Source organism: Cetorhinus maximus, chromosome 9 (genome assembly GCF_964194155.1).
Source record: "Cetorhinus maximus chromosome 9, sCetMax3.hap1.1, whole genome shotgun sequence".
NCBI classification, from domain to species: Eukaryota; Metazoa; Chordata; class Chondrichthyes; order Lamniformes; family Cetorhinidae; genus Cetorhinus; species Cetorhinus maximus.
Window position 1 is genome coordinate 102426867 of NC_135887.1, and position 24722 is coordinate 102451588.

Consider the following 24722-nt stretch of genomic DNA (forward strand, 5'->3'; position numbering starts at 1 on the left):
CCTGACTTGGAATTATATTGCTATTCCTTCACTGTCGCTGGGTCAAAATCCTGGGACTCCATTCCTAACAGCACTGTGGGTGTACCTAAACCACATGGACTGCAGCGGTTCAAGAAATCAGCTCAACACCACCTTTACAAGGGCAACTAGGGATGGGCAATAAATCCTGGCCCAGGCAGCAAGGCCCACATTCAATGAATGAATTAAATAAAACAAAAATATACCTAAGTATACCTAAAAATGCAGTGCCAACCTGGTGAAACTGCAACACAAGACCATATATATGCTGAACAGTGGAAACTGCATGCTTTAGACAGAGATAAGTGATCCCACAACCTATGGATAAGAGCTCTGCAGTCCTGCCACATGCAGTCATAAATGGTTGTGGATAATTAAACAGCTAATGGGAGGAGGATGGTCCCTGAACATCCCCATTAGGAATGATGTGGAGCCCAGCAGGTCACAACAAAAGTCAAGGCTGAAAGTCAAGGCTGAAGCGTTTGCAACCATCTTCAGCCAGAAGTGCTGAGTTGATGATCCATCTCAGCCTCCTCCTGAGATCCCCAGCATTACAGATACAAGTCTTCAGCCAAGTCAAATTACTTCACATGATTTCAAAGAAATAGCTAAGAAACAGCAAAGGCGATGGTGTCCTATAATGTCCCGACTGTAGTGCTGAAGACTTGTGCTCCAGACCTAGCTGTGTCCCTAGCCAAGCTGTTCCAGTACACCTACAAACTGGTATTTACCTGACAACACAAAGCCCAAAGACATCACCGGAGGAGTTCTTCAGGGTAGTGTCCCAGATCCAACCATCTTCAGCTTCTCTATTAATGACCTTCCCTCCATCTAAAGGTCAGGAGTGGGGATGTTCTCTGAAGATTGGACAATGTTCAATACCATTCTCAATTCCTCAGATACTGAAGCAATGCATGCCTGCATGCAACAAGACCTGGCAACATTCAGGCTTGTGATGATATGTGGCAAGTAACATTCGTGCCACACAAGTGCCAGGCAATCATCCTCAAGAAGAGAGAATCCAACTATTTCCCCCTAACGGCACAGAAGGAGGCCATTCATGAAAATGAGTACAAGAGCAAGGAGGTTATGCTGAATTTATATAAGACACGCATTAGACCTCAGCTGGAATATTGTGTACAGTTCTGAGCACCACATTATAGAAAGGATGTAAACACATAAGAGAGAGTGCAGAAGAGGTTCCAGGGATGAGAAACTTCAGCTATGAGGACAGATTGGAGAGGTTGGGACTGTTCTCCTTGGGGAGAAGAAGGCTAAGAGGAGACTTGATAGAGATGTTCAAAATCAAGAAGGGGCTGGACAGAGTAGATAGGGAGAAGCTGTTCCTGCTCATAAAAGGGTCAAGAACGAGAGGGCACAGATTTAAAGTAATTTGCAAAAGAAGCAAATGTGATGTGAGGAAAACTTTTTCACACAATGAGCGGTTCAGGTCTGGAATGCACTGCCTGGAAGTGTGGCACAGGCAGGTTCAATCAAGGCATTCAAGAGGACATTGGATGGTTATTTGAATAGAAACAATGTGCAAGGTTACAGGGAAAAGGCAGGGCAATGACACTAGGTCATAATGCTCATTTGGAGAGCAGGTGCAAACACGATGGGCCAAATGGCCTCCTTCTGTGTCATTAAAATTCTATGATTAAACAGCATTCCCATAGTTAAATATCCCACCATCAACATCCTGCGGATTAACATTGCCCAGAAATTGAAATCGACCAGCCATCTAAATATTGTGGCTGCAAGAGCAGATCAGGGGCTGGGAATTCTTTGGTGAGTAACTCACCTCCTGACTCCCCAGGCTCTCTGCTGACCTGGATGAGTGCAGCTCCAACAATACTCAAGAAGCTCAACACCATCCAGGACAAAGTAGCAAGATTGATTGGCCCTCTATTTACTTCCTCCACCACTGACAAACAACGGCAGAAGTGTGTACCATTTCCAAGATGCACTGCAGAAACTCGCCAAGTCCTTTTTGACAGCATCTTCTAAACCCTTGACCTCTACCACCTAGAAGAACAAGGGCAGCAGACTTCCACTGAATTTTATGTGCCACCCCCTTCCCACATTGTGAGAAAGGGTGGGGAGGGGTTGAGTTCTCATGCTTGTCTGTCAGAACTTCAGCACAAGAGCTACATAAGCTCTGAGAGTGAGTGACAGGCTTGCTCTGTTTTGTTTGTGTGTCTTGTGTTGCTTCAAAACAGTAAGATAAACATACTGCTGACGGAGCTGAATTTACCCTTTCCACAGCTCTTACATCGGCCCCCAGCCCCACCAGCTACCCACCAATTACTGTGGTTGATTGGGAAGGCTCATGGAAATTCCACTCCCTCCCACCCCAGTGTCTCTGGGTACAATTTTCTGCTCGGCAGGTGGGAGCGCGCCCGACATGCTTGAGCGTGAAATAGCGTGCGATGACGTCAGGCGAGGATCTCGACGGCATCACGCACTCGCACGATATTTCAGTTGGTGGGCGCACACGAGAGTCGGCAGTACTCCCGCCGACAATTAGGAGGCCTATTAAGGCCATTAAAATAGCAATTGACGCCAATTTTTTGCTGCCTGTCCAACGTTAAGGTTGGCGGTAGGGCGAATCTGCCAGGTGGACTTTGCCTTTTTGATGAAACCTCATCCAAAGGCAGAATGAGGTTTCCGCTATTGATTAAAAAAAAATCTTTGGACAGAATTTTCATCATCTATATTTTCATGTGAGTGAATCTGATGTGTGGGCCTATTTTTCTGCAGTTTCAAATCTTTATTAATTGGTTTTAAATTCTTCAGCTCCCTAAGGTAGCTCTCTGCCTTCATTGCGCACTCCCCCGACTTGCGCACCCCAGCAGACTTCAGCGCTCGCTCTCCTCCCGCCCCCACCCTGGCAGCGCTGAGCCTTTCAGCACACGTTTCACGCTGGCTGGCCGTTAATTGACCAGCCAATGTGAAATTGCGGTCGGGGGCTGATTGTGGGCGGCAGTCCGTTCCTTGCCTGCCCCCGGGCCTGCCGATTGTGCCCACTCACCAACCCGAAAATTCTACCCCCTAAGTCTAACCAGGTGGCTGTGTGGCACACATTCTGCTACAATCAAACATTAAGAAAATGTTAGATTCATTGTTCCCCAAATTTATCCTTTAAACTGGGTTTTAAAATCGATTAATAATAATCGTTAATAATAATTAATAATCGATAAAATAATTTTAAAATAAAGAAAGAAATTCTAATATGGAGGGTAAGAACTAAAAAGGAATAGATCAAATGAGAAGGAAACAAATAAACTGAACATAAAATGAAGAGAGAATGCGTTTAGTATATAAAGTCTGAAGTGATTGTTCTGACATAACCTACATTTAAGGTTTCTTTTTCCATTCAAATGATTTTTCTAAGTTGGGTCTTTACTTAAACTATCCAACTGAAGTACCCTGGGAGGCTGTAGTGGTGTGTGTAAAATTATTGCCACAATTGGTTCTAAGGATCCTAAGCTTACAATACAAGGATGGCGTGACAATTAGATTTAACTCCAGAATTAGACTGAGGGGAACAGAGCCTGTAATAGTGAAGACAATTCCACATGCTGCCTTTGTCCGATTTCTGAAAACCCACCAGCGCCTGGGCACAGTGCACAAGGCTGTACGAGCACAAACCTAATCCTGATGTAAGGACAGCAGGATCCTCAAATGAAACTCACTAATCAATTCCACATCCCCATTAAACCAAATGGACAAGAGTAAATTTCCTGCATTTAGATTCTACCCATTATGATGCAATTTGCTGTTTACTAGATTTAATATTTCACTTTAAATATTATCTACAAAACAAATTGCACATATTTTCAACAGGCATTCATCCTTTTTTGATAAAGTCCCACATAAGAGCTAAATTAAAGCACATGGGACTGGGGTAATATATTGGCATGGACTGAGAATTGCTTAACAGACAGGAAACAGAGAGTCGGAATAGATGGGTCTTTTTCGGAGTGGCAGGTGATCACTAATAGGGTACTATAAGGATTAGTGCTTGGACCCCAGCTATTCAAAATATGGGTGGAAATGTCCAAGATTTACATTGTGCGTTAGTATGCAGGGAAAGCAAAATGGTGGCTTATCACACCGTATCGTCCCAAATCCGCCACATTAATAATGCATTCCTAGGAAACATGCCATTTCCATGGCGGGTGGGCTCTCATTCGCCTGCCAGGCCATCACCTCACCACTTCATCACGCCGGGAGCCATATTTAAAGTCCAGCCATGCACACACGTCTCAATGCTTCCAACCCACGACTTCTGCATGAAAGACAGGATGGCCCCAAAAGGCAAAAAAGACTGCAGCCCAGGTTTAGTGATGCATCCCTCAAGCGCCTTCTGAAAGCCACGGAGGCCGGCTGTGATGTCCTTTACACCCGCTCTGGCTACAGGAAGGGCAGCAGCACCACCAATCCCGCATGAGAAGCGGTGGTAGCGGTGGTCAGCCCAACACCCTGCAGAAGAGGACAACCATCCAGTGCCACTACAGGATGAGTGGCCTCATTTGTTCTGCTCATTCTTCTCATCACTCTCAGCTCAAACACTCACAAACCCATCACACATCTACAGGGATCTCACACCTCAAGGGACAACGCCACTAACTCTCACATGTACCCTCACCTCCATCAGGCTCACATCCTCTTGAACTCATGTCCTCATCCCGTCCATGACTCCGCTCACCACACAAACATTCCATGCAGTGCCATGTGACCTGCTCACACTCTCTCCATCTGTTTCCTTGCAGGTAAAGCCTACTCACATCAGCAGTGACTCACTTTGAGGAGCATGCCCTTGCACTGACTGGTGAGGACATGGACTGCCCCTTCAGCGACGGCGAGGTCAGCAATGAACACCCACCCGAGGATCCTGCACCACATCATCTCTCTCTCAACGCAACTGTGAGAGCTCTCTCTCCTGCTTTTGACTGTGCTGATATGCACTAATTATCTCTACTTTGGTTCACAGGGAGCTCTGCCAAGTGACCCACACCCTCAGCCAACCAGTCCCTCAGCTCCATCCACGTCCTCACCTTCAGCCAAGAGCACGTGATCTCGCCCACCACAACTCTTGTTTCAATTTCGATTTGGACATTGTGGTGCTAATTTGGTTTTACTTTCGCTGTCCCGTCCTCTATCTTCCCCCAGTCACCCATTTCCTTTCCCCCATCACAGCTGACCCTCCTGGCATCACCTTTCGCCTCCCCTCTGTGACCTACCAGCCACAACCCTTTTCCTTCAGGGATGTTCAGGTGAATGTGCATGTTCTCTTCCTCCCTGAAAATCCCACCCCCTTCCACATTCACCTCCCTGACCTCCTCCTTCCCACCCCCAGGGTCTGTGTCTGCCTCCGAGCCCCCACCAGCCACCCTCGCCGCCCCTTCTAGCACTACCATTGAACCATCACCCTCCCAACCTACCGCCTCACTCTGCCCTTGGCCATTCTCACCATTACCTCATACCACACCCACCCTCAGTTCGACCCCAGGAGGCAATCATGGACGATCAGACCCTTCCCTTGCACATTCACCTAGACAACCCCCCTCCTCCAAACCCCTTCTCCCTGGAACCTTTTCCCCCTGTAGACCCCTTCTCCCCACCTCCAGAGCCCCTTTGCCCATCTGGACCACTTCCGCCTCTCGAACCCTTGCCCCCCCAGAACCCCTTCCCCCCTCTTAGTCCTCCCACCACCCCCTTCTCCAGACTCCCCCCTATCCCCTGCTTAGTCCCTCCCTCTTCCTGACTCCCTCAGACACCTTTACTACTTCCGCCACCCTTAGTCTTTCCCCCCTCCTGACTCCTTCCTCCAGCCTTACCTCTTCCCCCAGCCACATTTCTTCCGCCACCCTTACCTCTTTCTCCACCTTTACTCCCTCCCCTCTCTGCACTCCTTCCTCCCCCTCCACTCCTTCCCCCAACTGAACTCCTTCCCTGACACCTTCCTCCCCCTTACACTTACCTCCCCAGTTGCCATCTTATCCCCAGCTACCACCTCCTCCACCCATTGAGGGGCTGAGCAGATGATCGCAAACTGGTTTTGCGACGTTGTGAAACTGCTTTTTGGCCTTCTCGCCATATTGTCCGCTCACACCACCGAACATGCCTGACGCCAGCGGGCACAGACAATTCCACCCTACATATCAGTGATTTGGATGAGGGAACCAAGTGTAATATTTCCAAGTTTGCTGATGACACAAAACTAGGCGGGAATGTGAGCGGTGAGGAGGATGTAAAGAGGCTTCAAGGCGATTTAGACAAGTTGAGTGAGTGGGCAAATACATGGCAGATGCGGTATAACGTGGATAAGTGTGAAGTTATTCACTTCGTTAGTAAAAACAAAATAATAGAGTAATATTTAAATGGTGATAGATTGGGAAATGTTGATGTACAAAGGGACCTGGGTGTCCTTGTACACCAATTGCTGAAAGCAAGCATGCAGGTGCAACATGCAGTTTGAAAGGCAAATGGTATGTTGGCCTTCATTGCAAGAGGATTTGAGTACAGGAACAAGGATGTCTTACTGCAGCTGTATAGGGCCTTGGTGAGACCACACCTGGAGTATTGTGTGCAGTTTTCGTCTCTTCGTCTAAGAAAGGATATATTTGCCATAGAGCGAGTGCAGCAAAGGTTCACCAGACTGATTCCTGGGATGGCAGGATTGTCATATGAGGAGAGATTGTGCTGACTAGGCCTGTAATCACTGGAGTTTAGAAGAATGAGAGGGGATCTCATTGAAATGTATAAAGTTTAGACAGGGTTGGATAGACTGAATGCAGGGATGATGTTTCCTCTGACTGGGGAGCCTAGAACAAGGTGTCACTGTCTCAGGATATGGGGTAGGCCATTTAGGACTGAGGAGGAGAAATTTCTTCACTCAGAGGGTGGTTAACCTATGGAATTCTCTACCACAGAAGGCTGTGGAAGCCAAGTCAATGAATATATTTAAGAAGGAAATAGATAGATTTCTGGACACTAAAGGTGTCTAGGGTTATAGGGAGAACACAGGAGTATGGCATTGAGATGGAGAATCAGCCATGTTCATATTGAATGTCAGAGCAGGCTCGAAGGGTCAAATGACTTAAGCCTGCTCCTATTTTCTATGTTTCTACGTTTCTATCCTGGTATTGAATTTTGACATAAAGTTCTGCCATTATTAATTGAAATTAAAGAATTTTCCAGTCGCTGAGGTATCATTAGTTCCCAGTGAAATCTGATCCAGAACTTTTTCTCCCTATTATCCTCCCCCTCCTGTGTTTGCCCTCCACTCCTGAAGACCCTTAACTCACTGAAGTCAAGTTCCACGGGTGCCAGGTACTACCCATTACCTCACCCAACTGCCTATTCTTCCTATGACAGAGGTGAAAGTCAGCTATTGAAGTCCCATGTGCCCAGAAAGGAACCCAAAATAATGGGAATGCTGGTTTTACATGTTTCCCTTCCTAACAAAAGTGGGATATAGGTTTTATTTTAAATGGAAATGTTATATATGCATTTGCCTGCAAGTGAGGATAGAGACACAGATTATTTTAAAAACAAAATGTTACAAATGTTGGAAATCTGAAACAAAAAATCAAAGTTCTGGAAATACTCAGCAGGTCAGACAGCATCTGTGGAGACAGAAACAAAGCTTTGGATTTTATGCTTCCTCGCCAGTGTGTTTGAAGGTGGGGGTGCTCATTAAATCCAGCAGGTGGCCTACCCACCGCCTAGCCATCTGACCCTGCCCCACTGCAATTATACCATGGCTGGTGGTGTCTTCGGGCAGCCTGCCCACCAGTGGGCAATTGAGGCCCTTAAGTGGCCATTAATTGCCCAGCTAACTTCATGTGGTGAATAACACTTCCACAGTATTGTTAGATAAGGAGTCAAGACAGTGTGTGACGGAGGGAAACTTGAAGATGATGGCGTTCCCTTGCATCTGCTGTCCTCTTCTAGGTGGGGGAGATCATGTGTTTTGAGGCTGTTGGAAAAGCCTTAGTGAGCTACAGCAGTGCATCCTATATTCATGGAACACACAGCAACTATGCTACACCAGTGATGGAGGAAATGGATGTATAAGCTGGTGAATGAAGTGTTAATCATGGAAGCATAATTAACAGTACCCAAATTCCACAGTAATTCCCCAATAAATAACGACCACCAACTAGCAGTAAACAGATGACTGTTTAATTATTTGCAGTTCCACACACTGCATTAAATATTCTCACACAACAATGTAAGCTTCCATTAATTCCAAATGTATTTTAAATTCTCTAATAAAAACAGAAAGTGCTGATAAAACTCAGTTCACAAGAAGGGGCATATTGGACTCGAAATGTGAACTCTGTTTCTCTGTCAATAGATGTTACCAGACTTGCTGAGTTTTTCCAGCCATTTCTGTTTCCATTCCAGCTCTCCAGCATCCGCAGTATTTTGCTTTTATTTTAAATCCTCTACTTACGTATTGTTTCCTTAAATCCATAAATGATTTCATGCACTCATGGCCTTCATGGTTCTGTCCTTCTAATGGAGACCAGGACCAGGATTTTCAAAGAGATGTGGAGTCGGGAACAGGTGCGGGCGGGCTTTGAAACTCGTTGTCTTGGAGGTTGTGCCAGTATCCTGACACCCCGGGGACAGCTCTGAATTTTAATAGCTTGGCGGTAGGCAGGGAGTGGGGAAGGCATTTGTCTCCAATTACCAGCCCCTTAAGCTCCTTAAGGAGCTTCATAGGTGGCCTGTCTGGAAAATTTCAATATTGTTCCCATCGAGCCCAAAACGTCTTCTGCATGTCATGCACGGCTATCAGGTTCACAGCGGCCTCGAATAAATTTCTGTGGAGATGGTTTTGATTTTAGGCTATTTTCCTATAGCATAACTAAGGATAACAAATACTGGGTTGTAGTCAAGGCTGAAAGATTTCCAATGACGAAGTTGGGCCCATATTTTCGTTCCCCGGGTTGGATGCGCATAGTCAGGAGATTTCCCAGCTCAGCGGACCTGACCTTTAACAATGTCCGCCTGCAGTTCAGGTTTTTAATCGGGGAGCATGGGAGCTGAAATTGGAGTCAGGGTGGGCGACCCCAGGAGGAGTGCAGGTGCTGCTGGGTGTGGAGGTGGGCTGGGCACAAGGCCTGCCTCTGTGCTCCGTCACTGTGTTTAAATAAATGAAGAAAACAAAAACCATCCCTCCAGCCCTCACCCCTCACCCTCCCGCACACTCCCCATCCATACCAACCTATGCTAACCCAGAACCCCCTACCAGCCCCACGAACTGTCACACCCCCTATGCCAAACTATGTGCCTCTACCCACCCCATGAACCCTCATACCCTCATGCCAACTTAATTCAACTCATGACCCCCGCACATCACCCTTGCCCTTACCGCAATGCGGTAAGGTCAAGGGTGATGTGTGGAAGTCATGAGTTGAGCAAAGGAATCAAATGCCATGATTCATGTAATGCCAGTTCATCTAGTATCCTTGGACACTTCCTGGATAGCTTTGACACTTCATGGGCAGCTTTGACAGTTCCTTGACAGCTTGATAGTTCCTTGCCAACTGGACAGTTCCTTGACAGCTGCACAGTTCCAATGAGTTCATGCGTAAAAAGTACATAATCATGTTTAACTCTAACAATCCCAAAGGGTGACTTACCTCCCCCAAAGGGTGTTTTGCCTCTCCCAAAGGTGTCCCAGGACCCAATCCAAAGAGGTACCTTTACCTCTCCCAATAGGTACCCTGGCTATCCAAGTACATCCACCAAGCTCAGACCGCCTCTTACCTGGTCTGCTCTGCACAATCCAGGATTTACGCAGCTGGAGTTCAAAGATCAGAAATCAGTGGATGTTGCTGGTGATTTAAATGACCAGCTGCCTTCACGATTCACTTATGCATGAACTCCGGCCCAACTCCAGCCTTACCCCTGCAGAGGTAGAAAATGCCGGGTTCAGGGGCTTTTAGTTAAGCCACGATTTTGTTTTGAAGGTTTGAGATTTTACCAGTGTTTAGGGGACGTGATTCTATGTTTCAGTCATTTTTCACAAGGTGATTAGACCATTGGTGACTCAATGCACGAATGCATTGCCCAGTGCTGGATTGAGCCATGTTGGCAGGGAAGCTTTCAGATTTGATTCCAATGTTATGAACCAGCCAAAGTACCTACATCTGAACGCTATCTCCAAAAAATGGTGCGGAACAGGCTTGGCTGTAATGCCACCACTGCCACCGCCATCACCCCACCCCCCCGCCACTATCTCACCCCCACCCTGCCCATGGGAACAAAGCCTGCTGCCATCTCTGCACTAGATCACACATGAATAATGGCCATTTGAGCAAAGGAATCAAATGCCATGATTCATGTAATTATACACCAGTATGAGTCAACACATCAGGGAGCAGAGAGGAAAACATTAGAATTATTTTTTAAAAAAAAAATCTCTTTAGAGAAAAGAAGCTAATTATTTTTTTTGATATTTCTCAATTATTGCATATTTAAATGGTAAATTCTGAGTGCCATGAATTTCTGGCTTCTCTTTTTGATTCTGGTGACACATTTCATTAAAAGGCACAGAGCTAAGACCCAATATCTGTGCTAGATAGATTAGAACTTTAAATTTGTTTAACTGACAGGTATGTTTATTAATAGACAGCACTTATTGAACCAAAATATGAATATTCATACTCATTTATTTTTCAAGTCATTCCATTCCATAAGGACCAAAGTGCTTTTTGACCAATTTCCTTTCCCCGTTACCACAGCGACAGCCTTCACTCCTGGGCCCTGACAGAGGTCTGCAGAAATCATTGTGGGTCCTGAGAGAAGGGAGCGAACAATCTCCCCCAGCTGTCCATAAACACTCATTAAGAGAGGCAAATATCCAACAAAATCTCTGTGAGAATTTTTAATCACGCAAAGAGTCTGCTAATTAGGTAGCTGATGGGGCATGGAGAGCACAAGGACGAATTCTTTAAACAAAGGACTGGAAACTTTGGGAGCTCTAATTGCTCGGGCAGAGATTTCATTCCAGAACTTGCGAGGGAATTACTGCACTCTGCTGATAAAACAAAGTGACACACATAGCGAATAGTAGAGTAAAGGTTCAAGTGTGTTATGTTAGCTGAGCCAGGAACTGTCATCTTCCGTGCACCCAAGCCTCTGGGGGACATAAAAGATACATCATTGATCACTCCGTCTCAGGTTTTAATCTATAAACTCAATTCTGCTCAGCATAAACAGACCCCACTGCAGTGGATTGTTTTTAGACTTGCCACTGCTCCTTTAATTTCACTTAACTCTTTAGGTACTAAAAGATCTTTATTGTATTCCAAATATCTTGCCAAAGCAACTCAGTACATTTTTGATGTTGAATATTAAGCAAGCAAATGTCAAGTGTTATTGAGCATTGCTTATCCCAGTGAACGCCTGAGAAATTAGAACATTTGAATTTTGATGTATACAATTAGTGGAATAAAATTTCAGTTAAAGATGCCAATTATAGTCCCAATTTTCCAATCTCAGTACAAATGGTGTTCAGTTGACCTTTGATACAGGCAAGGCTGCACTAGAATTGCCCAAGAGGTGGGCAGCCCCTAATTAGAATAGGCTACAAAGAGCTTGTTCAGGAAGTGTGGCCTGTGGCACACTTGGCTGGAGAGCAGAAAATCTATTGAGAGAGCAGCTCCTATATGTCTGCAATTCCAGATAAAGAAAGAAAGCTCAGAGTGGACAGAAAAGTGGACTTATTGCTTACAGTGGCACAGCAGAGTTATATGGGCTTAGCCTCCTACTTTGATAATAAAAACAGAAAATCCTGGAAAAACTCAGCAGGCCTGGCATTATCTGTGGAGACAGGAACAGAGTTAACATTTCGAGTTCATATGACTCATACGGACTCAAAACATTCGGACTGGTTGGTGCCGGGTGTCATGGCGGGCAGATGGGGAACAATATGATGAGAAGACAAAAAATTGGTTTCACGCCGGCGTGAAAGCACAACGGGATCACTCGATGTGAACACTAATCCCACTGGAGGCCAGCGTCAGCTTGCTTTGCATCCCGGTAATGGAATGTAAAGTAAGGCCCAACTGGAATCGTTCCCCCTGGCGTCCCCTCTGCCTGATTTTCTGTAACAGTGGTGGGAGAACACCCCGGCTCAGAACACATCTGGACAAGTGTGACGTGCGGAAGTCGGGACATACCAACATGGCCTTGTTCAAATCGTGGACATCCGAGGAGCCCGACAACTATCGGAACGTGGAGGAACACATGCATCACGTGCTGGGTGGATTCTCATGAACATGACTCTGCCACAAAGCAGCTCACAGATGGTGGGTGGTCTCCGTTGATGTCTGGGGTCTGCTTTGGAACATCACAGTCTTGGCCATGGGCTGCGATGGATGATCAGCAAGTGGGGGGAGAGGAAGGTCCAACTGTGAGTGGGAGAGGAAGGTGTACCGTGGAGCAGAGGGCATGTGGGAGAGGAAGGTGTACTGGAGTGGGGGGTGAGGTTGGGAGGCAGGGGGACAAAGGTGTCAGTGGGGTGAGGTTAGGAGAGGAGGAGTAGAGATATTGGGGCAGGAGGGTATAATGGGGTGAATGAGGCAAGTGGGGTGTAAGGGGAGAGGAAGGTTTAAGGGAAGGAGTTGGAGGGGAGAAGGAGTTTGGAATGGGGAAGGAGTCTGGGGGGGAAAGGTGTCTGGGGGAAGGAAGGAGTTCGGAAGGGGGAAGGAGTCTGGGGGAGGAAGGCATGTTGGGGGGAGGAAGGAGTTTGGAGAGGAAAGGAGTCCAGTGGGAGGAAGGAGTAAGGGTGGGGGAAGGAGTAAGGGTGCAGGACGGAGTAAGTGTGGAGGAGGGAGGAAGGGTGGAGGAGGGAGTAAGGGGGGATGCCCGGATGAATGTGCAAGCAAGGGATCTTGGAGTCAATGGCTTGAATTTTTCCCTTGTCAGGCGAGTGCAATTGAGAGTGGTCAGGACACAGGCCTCTGACCGCGAATTGCCCCCAACCGTGATTTCACGCTGGTTGGCTAATTAAAGGCCAGCTAGCGTGAAATGCGCGCTGAAAAGATCAGCGTTGCTGAGGTGGGGGCAGGAAGAGGGTGGGTGACAATGTCACCGTGGGATAAAAAAGCTGGAAAAAGTGTCCATGCAGCATGATCAAGCACCTGAAAGCATATCTCATAAAAATGCTGTCCCCAGATATTTCTTTTTATTTTATTTCCTAACTCAGATTTGATCCCGCCCTTGGATGAGGTTTCATGAAAAATGTAAAGGCTGCCTGGCCAAGGGGCCCGTCCGCCAACCGTAAGGTTGGACGGGCCACGAAAAATTGTGTTCAATTGCACCCTGGGCTTAATTGCCCGCTTAATTGTTGGCAGGCGCACTTTCGATTGCCACGCACACCCTCCGAGCGAAATACCACACGAGTGAGCGATGACATTGAGACGCTCGCCAGACATCATCTCATGCGGTTTTACGCCTGATTGGGTCAGGCGCACGCCCACCCATGGGACCTCAAATTCTGCTCATTAACTGAGGGTGGGTGTGGTAGGAGGGAATGGTGAGTATGCGAGGAAGCAGAGTGAGCGGAAGGGTGGGAGGGTGAGGATGTGACGGTAAAAGGTAGAAGGAAAGGCAAGGGTGGTTGGTGGGAACTCGCAGGCAGACCACAGAAGCTGGGGTGGGAAGGAGGAGGTTGGGGAGGTAAATGTGGATGGGGTGGGTGGGATTCTCAGGAGGGTAGGAACGTGCATGTTCATCAGGACATCCTGGAAAGAAAAGGTTTCAGCTTGGAAGGTGGCGGTGGGGAGGTGTAAGGTGATGCCAGGGGGGTCAACAGTGATGGGGAAAAGGACATGGGTGATTACAGGAGGGGAAAGGACTGGGGAACTGATTAAAAACTTAATGACTACCATGGCTGCTGAAATCAAAAGCGAGTGGAGCCTCGTGTTGGGTGGGCACAGCCGCTGAGTGGAAATGCAATCAATGGGCTCCCCGTGCGTGGGAGAGTGCTTGCAAAAGGCTCTGCCACACACACTTCTCCCTCCAGAATCACTTGTGATCCAGCTTCATGCAGCTCAACTGCTAGTGGCGGGGTTGGGCAGGGGGGTGAAGAGTGTAAATTAAGTGGGAGGACTCGCGAAACCTGTCAATGAAGCTGAAAGACAACATTCCACATTATTCTGTGAAAGTGAATATATTTTCAGATTATAAAGTGACAAAATGCGTTCAGCCGTGCAACCACCTGTGATCAGAATTGCTTAACTTTTCTAGGCCTGCCACTTCTTCTAGGTGCTGCTCTGACATCTGCAGCAGGGGTGGAGACAGCCAGTGCAAAGGTTGTCCCTGTTGCCTCTGATGACTTCAGCGTGCATCCTCTGGAGAGCCGAGGCTTTGAGGGCCCCAGCTTGCTTTGACTGTCCTCCTGTGGGCCAGGTGCTCCCTCTGTGGTGACTGAGGATGAGGTTGAGGGAGTCACAGGAAAAAGGGACTCAGAGGGAGAGGACAGCCTCTGAGATTCCTAAGTGGATGACCCAGGGGTGTCCAGCTGCTGCTCCTCCTCCCTTTGGAGGACCCTGTCCTGACTCCTTGAGGGGATGGAGCCCTTGGAGGTAAGTCGAAGTGCCCCGTTTCCCTCTCACATTGCCTCAGTAGGAACTCCCCCATGGCTACCGCGATGGAATGCAGATTTATGCGCACCTCCATGTTCTGCTAAACCTGGGTCTCCATGGCATTCGTCATCTGTCGCATTGAGACCTCCATACACGCACTTATGGGTACAAATTCATCAGAGAGCTGTGGACGCACTCCCCCAACTCACGTGCCAGTCTGTTGAGGGCTTCCAGCAGCTCTGCATGATATTACCCCATCTTCTGCTGACTCTTCAGGATGAGTTGGAAGGCCAAATCCAGAGGCTCGTCATCTGACTCGGACCTCACAGATGCTTCTTCCCCAGCAGTCCTCTGAGTGACAGGGAGCTCAGCTGAACCTGCCTCCTCCTGCTGTGGACATGTGTCATTGCATTGACCACCAGATTGTGAACCCGAGCCTGCTCTAGATCTAGGTCCCACTGATGTGTGTGTCTCTGTGCTGGTGCAGGGTGTGGGTAAGCGTTGTGATGGTCTTCCAGGCTGCTTATTTCTAGCTCTTCAATGGAGGAGGTGCCCTCTTGGCTGGAGGTGAGGATGTGGAAGGAGCTGATGGACTGTCTGGCTGAGAGCGTTGGTCTCTTGGCAGAGCTCCCTGTAAACCAAAGTAGAGACCTAGATCCATAGAGTCATAGAGGTCTAAAGCACAAAAAAAGGCCCTTTGGCCCATTGAGTCTGCGCCAGTCAAACAAGTACCTAACTATTTTAATCCCATTTTCCAGCACTAGGTCCATAGCCTTGTATGCAATGGCATCTCAAGTGCACATCCAAATACTTCTTAAATGTTATGAGGGTAACTGCCTCTACCACCCTTTCAGGCAGTGAGTTCCAGATTCCCACCACCCTCTAGATGAAAAAATTCTTCCTCACATCCCCTCTAAACCTCCTGCCCCTTACCTTAAATCTATGCCCCCTGGTTATTGATCCCTCCACCAGGGGAAAGGTTCCTTCATGTCTATTCTATCTATGCCCCTCATAATTTTATACACCTCAATCATGTCCCCCCTCAATCTTCTCTGCTCCAGGGAAAATAACCCCAGTCTATCCAATCTCTCCTCATAACTAAAACTCTCCAGCCCAGGCAACATCCTGGTAAATCTCCTCTGCACTCTCTCTAGTGAAATCACATCCTTCCTATAATGCGGATTCCAGAACTGCACATAATAACTAGCGCATGACAGCAGAGTCAAAAACAGGAGAGACAGCACTCCCAGATGCATTGAGGGGGGATGATGTGGTGCAGGATCCTCACATGGGCATTCGACGCCGACCTCACCATTGCTGCAGGCACGGTCCACATCTTCACCAGTCAGCGCGATGGCACAATCCTCAAAGTGAGTGAGGGGCCTAATGTGGGCCACTCCACTCCTGGTCTGGGACCTCTCCCTGCTGTTGTGAACCATATTCTCCTGCATGAAGAAAGATGGAGAGAGTGTGAGCAAGATGCATGGCACTACGTGGAATGTTTGTGTGGTGAGCGGAGCCATGGATGGGATGAAGACATGAAATCCAGAGAATGTGACTCTGATGGAGATGTGAGGGTGTGTGTGATAGTTAGTGGTGTTGTCCCTTGAGCTGTGAGATTACTGTGGATGTGTGATGGGTTTGTGAGTGTGCGAGTTGAGAGTGATGAGGTGGCTGGCCTACCCTGGCGGAACGGAAGAGAGCATTCACCCTCTCCCTGCACTAGATGGCTGGCCTCCTCTGTGCTCCATTGGTGCTGACCACTGCTGTCACCGCCTCCCAGGCTGGACTGGTGACTCTGGCGGACGTCCTGTAGCCAGACTGGGGATAGAGGACATCACGATGGCCTTCCACTGCATTCAGCAGGCAACCTAGAGGGGTGTCACTAAATTTAGGGGCTGCCGTCTTCTTTGTTTCGGGGCCATCTGTTGCCTGGAGCTGTCTAGTCTGGTGACATGAAGTAGGCATGTGCTCTGGTGTGTTTTAAGTATGTGTATCAATCACCCTGGCTCCAAGCCATTATGTGGACAGTGGAAAGCACCAAAACTTACTATCATGTGACCGAAATTAGTTTCTGATACCAAATCCTTTAATATTCCAAGAACCAGTGAACACTCAACAATCTATACAACACCAGCAGCAGGACATGGTCAGCAGAAAAGGCAGTCGACCTTGCCTTTTTAAACCTGGAAACAGTTACATCTAACAAGGCTCCCAGGCTAATTCGAATCCAAGACCACCTGTAAAGAAATTTGATCTCCTGGTAAGAAGAAACTACAAGTGACTAACTTCGCAACCTGCTGAACATCTATCTCTTCGAAGGAATCCTACAATAATCCTTGATGTATGACTACAGTTATTGAAACTGCCTTAACTAACCTTTCGGACTGAATGACTGTTTTTCTTATGATGAGCCAAACATGTGAACTATGAACTTTTGTTTACAAATTGTAAAAGTGCACTATCCTCTTGAACTATATCTTTCTTGAGCACGTGTGTGTGTGTGTGTGTGTGTGTGAGTGACATAGCATTTAGACTTTCTGGCTGAATCATCAATAAATAACCCTCTTTATTTAAACCCACAAAAGCTTCTGCTGTTATTTAAATTGACTGGGCACACTCCGGGGGCTAAGCAACACACAGCTTCCTCTCCAAAACTACATTGATTATGGACAGTAATGAAAAGGGTACAAGGGTTTTAGTTCTTTCCCGACCCTGTCAATGACAGCTGAGATAGACAGATTTATTGGTCTCTCAGGGAATCAAGTGATATGGGGAACAAGTGGGAAAATGGAGTTGAAGCCCTAGGTCAGCCATGATCATATTGAAAGGCAGAGCAGCCCTGATAGGCCGCAGGATCTTCTCCTGCTCCTTTTTCTTATTTTCTTATGTTATTTTGTTAACCTCATAACTTAGCCACCTAACAAAGCTGGAACTCCTTATGAAATTTGACTACACTTTATCCTATTGTCCCAGTTAGTATTCTTAAACACAAACTTCTTTGATGTAATTTGCCACTATGGAAAATAAATTGGATCAATATTAATACAATAGAATTCTAATAAAGTACTAAACAATGTTTTAAGAATTATTGCACTTGATTCAGGATTGTGATTGGATCAGGTTTTCTATAAATTGCACATTAAAATAGCCAATTACAAAAATCATTATAGCATAGCCCATTTAATCAGTCATTTAGTAATTCAGCCTAAACAAAAGGGACAGAAAACACTTAACAATTGCACATATTTTACAGAGAAGTAATTAGAAATTTGGCAGTGTGTTAACTATATTTAGAGCTCTAGCAAAACAGACTCGATTGGGAATATGTATGTAAGGGAAAGGTTGGATCAGGAAGTGTTAATGATTAACAGGATGTGAAACGTGGTTTGGTATGAGTTTTAGATTGGAATCTCAGCTCTTTATCCTTCTGGGGGGATAGAATGGACTCTATGGCAGCAGCAAAAAATGAGAGATTATGAAACAAGTCAGCTATTTTATGATAAAAGCAAAATACTGCGGATGCTGGAAATCTGAAACAAAAACAGAAAATGCTGGAAAAACTCAGCAGGTCTAACAGCATCTGCGGAGAGAGAAACAGCGTTAACGTTTCGAGTTTGAAGAAGAGTCATATGGACTCAAAACGTTAACTCCGTTTCTCTCTCCACAGATGCTGCTAGACCTTCTGAATTTTTCCAGCATTTTCTGTTTTTGTTTCAGCTGCTTTATGCCCTGTCTGACTTAATTTTCCTTTGACATCAATGGATGGGTGCAGGGATGAGCATTGGTTGCCATATATTGGTTGGAAATTTTTTTCTCGTGGTGGGAGTCCTGACAATGGGCCCGAAAGGGGAGGGTGGCAACCCTGCTTTGGCCATCCGTGGGACCTGGAGACACATGTTATGGGGGTCAGGCAACTAATTGGTTGCCATTGGATGGCCAGCCACCCCAGTGAGCTGCTGGCCAATCAGATGGCTGGCAGCTTGCAAGTCTCAGCAGCCCAGAGTATTGGCCACCATCAGGACTGCACCTGGAAGAAGAGCCAGCCATGGGAGCAGGCTGCCATCCCAACCAGGTAAGTGGGGTCTAGGGGCACCAGGACAGGCCAGCCAGGCCACAGCAATGGGAGTGTGGGCTTGGTGAGGGCAGGTGATGTCAACACTGTGACGGCTGCCATTGCTGCCAGGGAGGTTCCTCCTGGGAGCGAAGAGTGCCCAAATAGGAGCCCCAGAACCCACTGGAAGGCTGCCTGATTTTATACTGGTGCGGTCTGGTCTCCCCAGTAGCAGCGGTTCTACCTGCCGCTGGTAAAATGACAGTGGTGGTTGGAAAAGGTCCTTAATTAGCTTTATAAGTGACTCAATTGGCATCATCTGGGTGTGAGTGCCATTCACCAATCTCCCTGGAAATGGCAAGATGGCATGACAGCAGGAAGGCTGGCAGGCAGTCCACCGCACACGTTGCCTCGACATTTTACAGACCCTACCCCCTCTGTCCCCCCACCTCCCCACACAACCCCAGAGATCTGGTAAAATTCAGTTTATTGTTTACTTGCTGCATCAAAGAGTAGTATCTAGCACTAAACAGAGTCTATTATACGTAATTGTTTTGCACACTTAATTCTATAAAGTCGCTGGTTAAAATTCAACTTGTCAGCAACAACTCAGTCTATAATGATAAAACTTCCATTTTAACATAAGTTTTCCTGACACCCCAACAACAACAACTTGCATTTCTCTAGTGCCTTTAACATAGGCCTGAATTTTTCGCTTGTTGGGCGCGCGCGATTGGCAGGCCGGGGTGCGGAGGAGAAATAGGACCCTGATGGTGATTGGCCCCCCGACCACGATTTCATGCTGGCTGACCAATTAACAGCCACAGCCAGCGTGAAACATGCGCTGAGAAAGGCTCAGCACTGCCGGTGGGGGCAGGGAGAGGGCAGGCGCCGAAGTCACCGCGGGTGCTGGCGAGCGCTTCCAGTGAGCACCCTGAAGGCAGAAAGCTGCCTTAGGGGAGCTGCAGACCTCCACAGCATAAACAAAACAACAAAAATGCCGCAAAATATGTCCATGCATCACAATTAAGCACCTGAAAGCATACCTTATAAAAAACAGTACCCAGATATCTCTTTATATTTTATTTCCCCACAGAGATTTCATCCCGCCCCAGATCGAGGCTTGAGCAAAAATGTAAAGGCTGCCTGGCCGATTGGCCCATCCACCAACCATAGAAGTGGACGGGCCATGAAAAATCGCTTTCAATTACCTCCCTAATGGGCTTAGTTGCCAGCTTAATTGTCAGCGGGCGCCCTTCTGACTGCCGCACGCGCCTGCCAAGCGAGATGTCACGTGAGTGTGCAATGACGTTGTGATGCTCGCCCGACGTCATCACGTGCTATTTCACATCCGTACGGGTTTGGTAAGCGCCCGCCCGTGGGATGTAAAATTCTGGCCATAGTAAAACTCCCCATGGTACTTCACAAGAGTGTTATCAATTAAAATATGACACCGAGCCACAGGAAGAGCTGTTGAGGCAGGTAACCAATGTAGGATTGAAGGAGTTTCTTAAAGGAGGAGGAAGGATTGGAGTGGTGGAGAGGTTTAAGGAGAGGATTCCAGAGATTAGGAACTAGGCAGCTAAAGACATGATCCCCATTCAAAATTGGGGATGCACAAGAGACTAGAATTGGAGGAGAGTAGAGATCAGGGAGGAGGAGGTTACAGAGATAGGGAAAGGTGAGGCATGGAGGAATTTGTAGATAAAGATAAGAATTTTAAAATTGAGGCATTGCCAATGTAAGACAACAAGCACAGGAGCGATGAATGAATGGGACTTGGTGCAAGTTAGGATATGGGCAGCAGAGTTTTCAATAAACTCAAGTTTATGGAGGGTGGAAGATAGGAGGTCAGGCACGGATGAGGGTTTCAGCAGTAGATGAACTGAGGCAAGGGCAGAGTTGGGCAATATTAAGGAGGTGGAAGAAGGCGATTTTGATGATGGAGCAGTTGTGTGGTAAGGAATTCATTGTGGGGTCAAATATGACAGCAAGGTTTGAAACAGTATGGTTCAGCCTCAGACAGTTGCCAGGAACAAGGATGGAGTTCATGGCTAAAGAAATGAGTTTGTGGTGGAAACCAGATGCAGTGGCTTTGGTCTTCCTGATATCTGGTTGGAGAAAATTTCTGCTCATCCAGCACTCATTTCACCCCATTGAAGTTGGAGGTCAATTCTCAGTGAAAGCTCCCTTGTCCCTAGTGGATTTTATTTGACAAAACTCAACAATATTTGCATTGGAATGAGAACGTACATTCAGATTACTTGGCATGAAGCATGTGCGCTGGTGAGATTTTTACTGAGGCTGCTGGGCGTTTGATACAGATCAGCACAATTATTATGAGGGCAGAGCAGACTTCATGGTGTGTTTTTCACCTTTCTAATTGCAGAAGGATGGTGCTGAACAGAACAGCCCTGTAGAACAATGGAAAATTAATTGAAAGAACCAGCTATTTATGCAAATGGACTTGTAGGAGTAGATAGTATCATTAAGCAGACCAAGGCAATAAAGTACAAAAATTGTTTAAACACAAAAGATTTGGGAAGAAAATAATTATTGTAAAGAGAGACTTGTGATTTGTTTTCTGAATGGCTTGTTATGGCAACAACGCACAGCAATAACCATCGAAGCAAGGGAAAGCACCAACAGTTAATATGGTGTAAATGTGGCTAGGAGGGTTTAAGGTTAAGTATGCATTATCTTCATGAAGAATTGCTTGGAAAATTTTACTCTTTATTTGGAAGGAATTTTAATAGGAACGTGAACAGCCCCAATTTCGCTGTCAAAATAATGGTGAGGCGAGTGGTGCCTGCTGTCGCACAAGCATAAATGCAATGAGGGGCAGATTTGGGGTTAAATGCTAAGATCCAAATGTCGCTGCCTGAGTTGGACTGTTCCAATGTTAGCTTTACAAACATGGCATCTGACAGTCTCCCTCACCATTCAAAGGCAACAGAAGTATTGGCATGGTAGCTAGGAACTAAACTTGTCACAGAAAGTTCAATCTTATCATTACAAGAACAAATACCCTTTCAGTAACTATTGATTACTACCAAACAACTTCAATAGCACTGAAAAATAATTATTAAAAGGGTGCAGTCACATTCTTCCAGGTATTAATTGTTGTCAAATACTTTAAAAATGTCAAACCTGAAATTTAAAAACTGTTATACTTTTCCTGCCTCTTTTTTTCTCCCTTAATTCAGTCTTTCTTTCCCTCCCATTCCTCTTTCTCTATCTGATTTGGTATTCAATTCACTCCCTTTAATTCACTCTCCTTCTCAGTCCTTCCCCTGAGCAGCATCTTCCGGTTGGCGAGCGGGGACGGGACCCGCTCACTGACGCGTAAAATGACGCAGGGATACATCAGGCATGCGTCCCGACGTCACCACACGTCATTTAGATTTTCAGTTCGGCCTATTAAGGCCATTAAAAAACTCATTAACATGATTGGTGGACCTGCCAGTCCTACCTTAAGGTTGGGGGGCAGGCCGGGAGCCCAGGCGGGCCTCGGAAAAAACATGAAGCCTCATCCAAGGGCAGGATGAGGCTTCATGAGGGTATTTAAATTTTTATTAAATGTTTAAATAAAAGTTATGGACATGTCCCAACTCATGTGTCACATGAGGGGACATGGCAGGGAAATTTTATAATCACCTTTATGGAAAGTTTTACATCGGAGACGATTTCCCTGAGGCAGCACTTAGCCTCAGGGAGATGAGTGTGCTCTTTTGCACACATGTGCGAAAGAGCGCACTCCTGGCTGAGGGAATCCCACCCCGCTCGCACAGGGAGTGCATAGTGCTTCCTGGCGGACGTCACACTGGGCGGGCCTTAATTGGCCCACCCATGTAAAATGGCAGCCCGCCCCTGACTAGGGGCGCCGATTGAAGGCCCGCCTGCCCGTGCCCGCTCCTGCATTTCCCCCCCAACGGGGGGAAAATGTTGCCCACTGCTTATTTCCTGATCTTTCCATCTGACTGGTTAAGGAGATACACAGTTGGTTGCCCTCTTCACTCATGTCCCAGGTACCCAGTTTCCCTCCCTGTGCCATTATCAGCTCACACATTCAGCAACTTGCTATGCAAAAGATTTTAAAACCTAAATGTGCAAGGGAATGATAAGTGTCGCTTGTTGCCCTGTCACAGCAAACTCTGACCTATTATTTTTGTTAAACTATCACCGTGCGCAAATGATATGATACATCTTGATGTGATTTATTTATAAATGAAAGTAGATATACCAAATACTTTTCAAAAGGGACAGTATCACTTTAAGGAATTATATCGTCTGTAGCCAGTGCTTAGCTAACTGCAATAAATGTTTGTAATTGGATTTGGACTGAAGCTGAGCTCATTATTAGATCTGCAATCTGGAGAAGTGTTTGTAAATCATTAATCCCCTACCCCCTCAACTTTCCTGGTACAGTTACAACTTCAGCATTAATAATATCATAAAAGTAATTACATAAATCACACATTATATAATTATATAAATCACAGATAGACAAACATTTAAACTCTGATCAGCTCCCACACTGACTACTTAATCTACTTGCGACATAATGCTTGGGAACAATAATGTCATTATAAGGCCTATAATTAAAGGCAGTAACTGGAGTGGAGCTGGGCTCCTGAAGAGTCTGTCTGGTGTGTGGATATGGTTTATTTCTGTATACTTTTAAAAGTGGCATTAGGTAATGTTAATCCTTTGTGAAATCCAAGTTTTTTTTTGCAATTGTGGTATGCCTAGTGAAGAACAATCCAATGATTTTAATGTTATCAGGTACTTAGAATTGAGAAGACAGCTGATATTCCTGATTAGGAAATTGCATTTCCAATATTATTAAGTGATTGAAATGTAAATGGTTGATACCAAGTTGAAATATAATATCTGTGATGTCTCAAATAATTGAATAATGCTGTGATGTAAATAAAATTTGATAGCTAAACATGCACTCCCAGTCAAACTCAAACTCAAAAGTAGTGAATAGAGGTAATTGTGATTAACTCCTCACTGCACTCATCCGATTCCTGGTTATACCATGCTCACCATTCGTAAAAACCTGATTAAAAACTTGAAAAGACAGAGCCGAGTTGATCTGAATGTCTGGCTCATCCCAACACTGGAACTCAAGCCTTTAGCCTGTTTCTATCCAGAAGCCTCCAAAAAAAACAGTCCTCATTCTACCTCTCTTCAAAACTCAGGAAGTAGGCTAGTCAGCTTCCACACATACCTATCAGGAACTAGGTTAGCTTTCAGTTAAAACATGAAACCCGAATTTGTAAGCCTCAGCCTCCTTCCAACAGAATGTTCTAGAACTAACTTAACTTCCAGTAAGCTGCACTCAGAACATCTTTCCCTCCGACAACAGAAAATCACAAATGTTCAAAAAACAGGTTATTTAAAGAAAAGCTGGCCTGGCATAAGTTACTTATTACCTTGCTGCTTATGGATTATGAGATTCTATTCCTTTTCAGGAAGTATCGTCTGTATTCTATAGATACGAATGCTCTGTCAAGCACAATAACTTCTAAAAAATACTTTTAGACAGTAACAGATATCATTGTGTACCCCAGAGGGCTGTGGATGCTCAGTCTTTGAGTATATTCAAGACTGAGATCAATAGATTTTTGGGCACTAAGGGAGTTAAGGGGTAGGGCAGGAAAGAGTAATTGAGGCAGAAAATCAGCCATGATAGCGAATGGTGGCACAGGCTCAAGGGACCGCATGACCTACCTCTGCTATTATTTCTTATGGTCTTATTCTGTTTAACCAATGGAAACTATGCAGCCTATCAACCGAGTACTTGTAAACATCCTGCCACCTGTCTAGCTAGAACCATTCTATTTTTTAGGTCACTAACTCACAATGATGCAGAACTCACAGACTTTCAGACAAGTGACATCAACCTCATCAGGTTCTACTGATAACCCAAGGTGGCTGGTCAGTCAGCAACCATCCACTGGAATGTTATGACCTGCCTCGTCTAGCTATCAGATTGCTGACTGTCACAGAGAACTGACTTGGTTCTG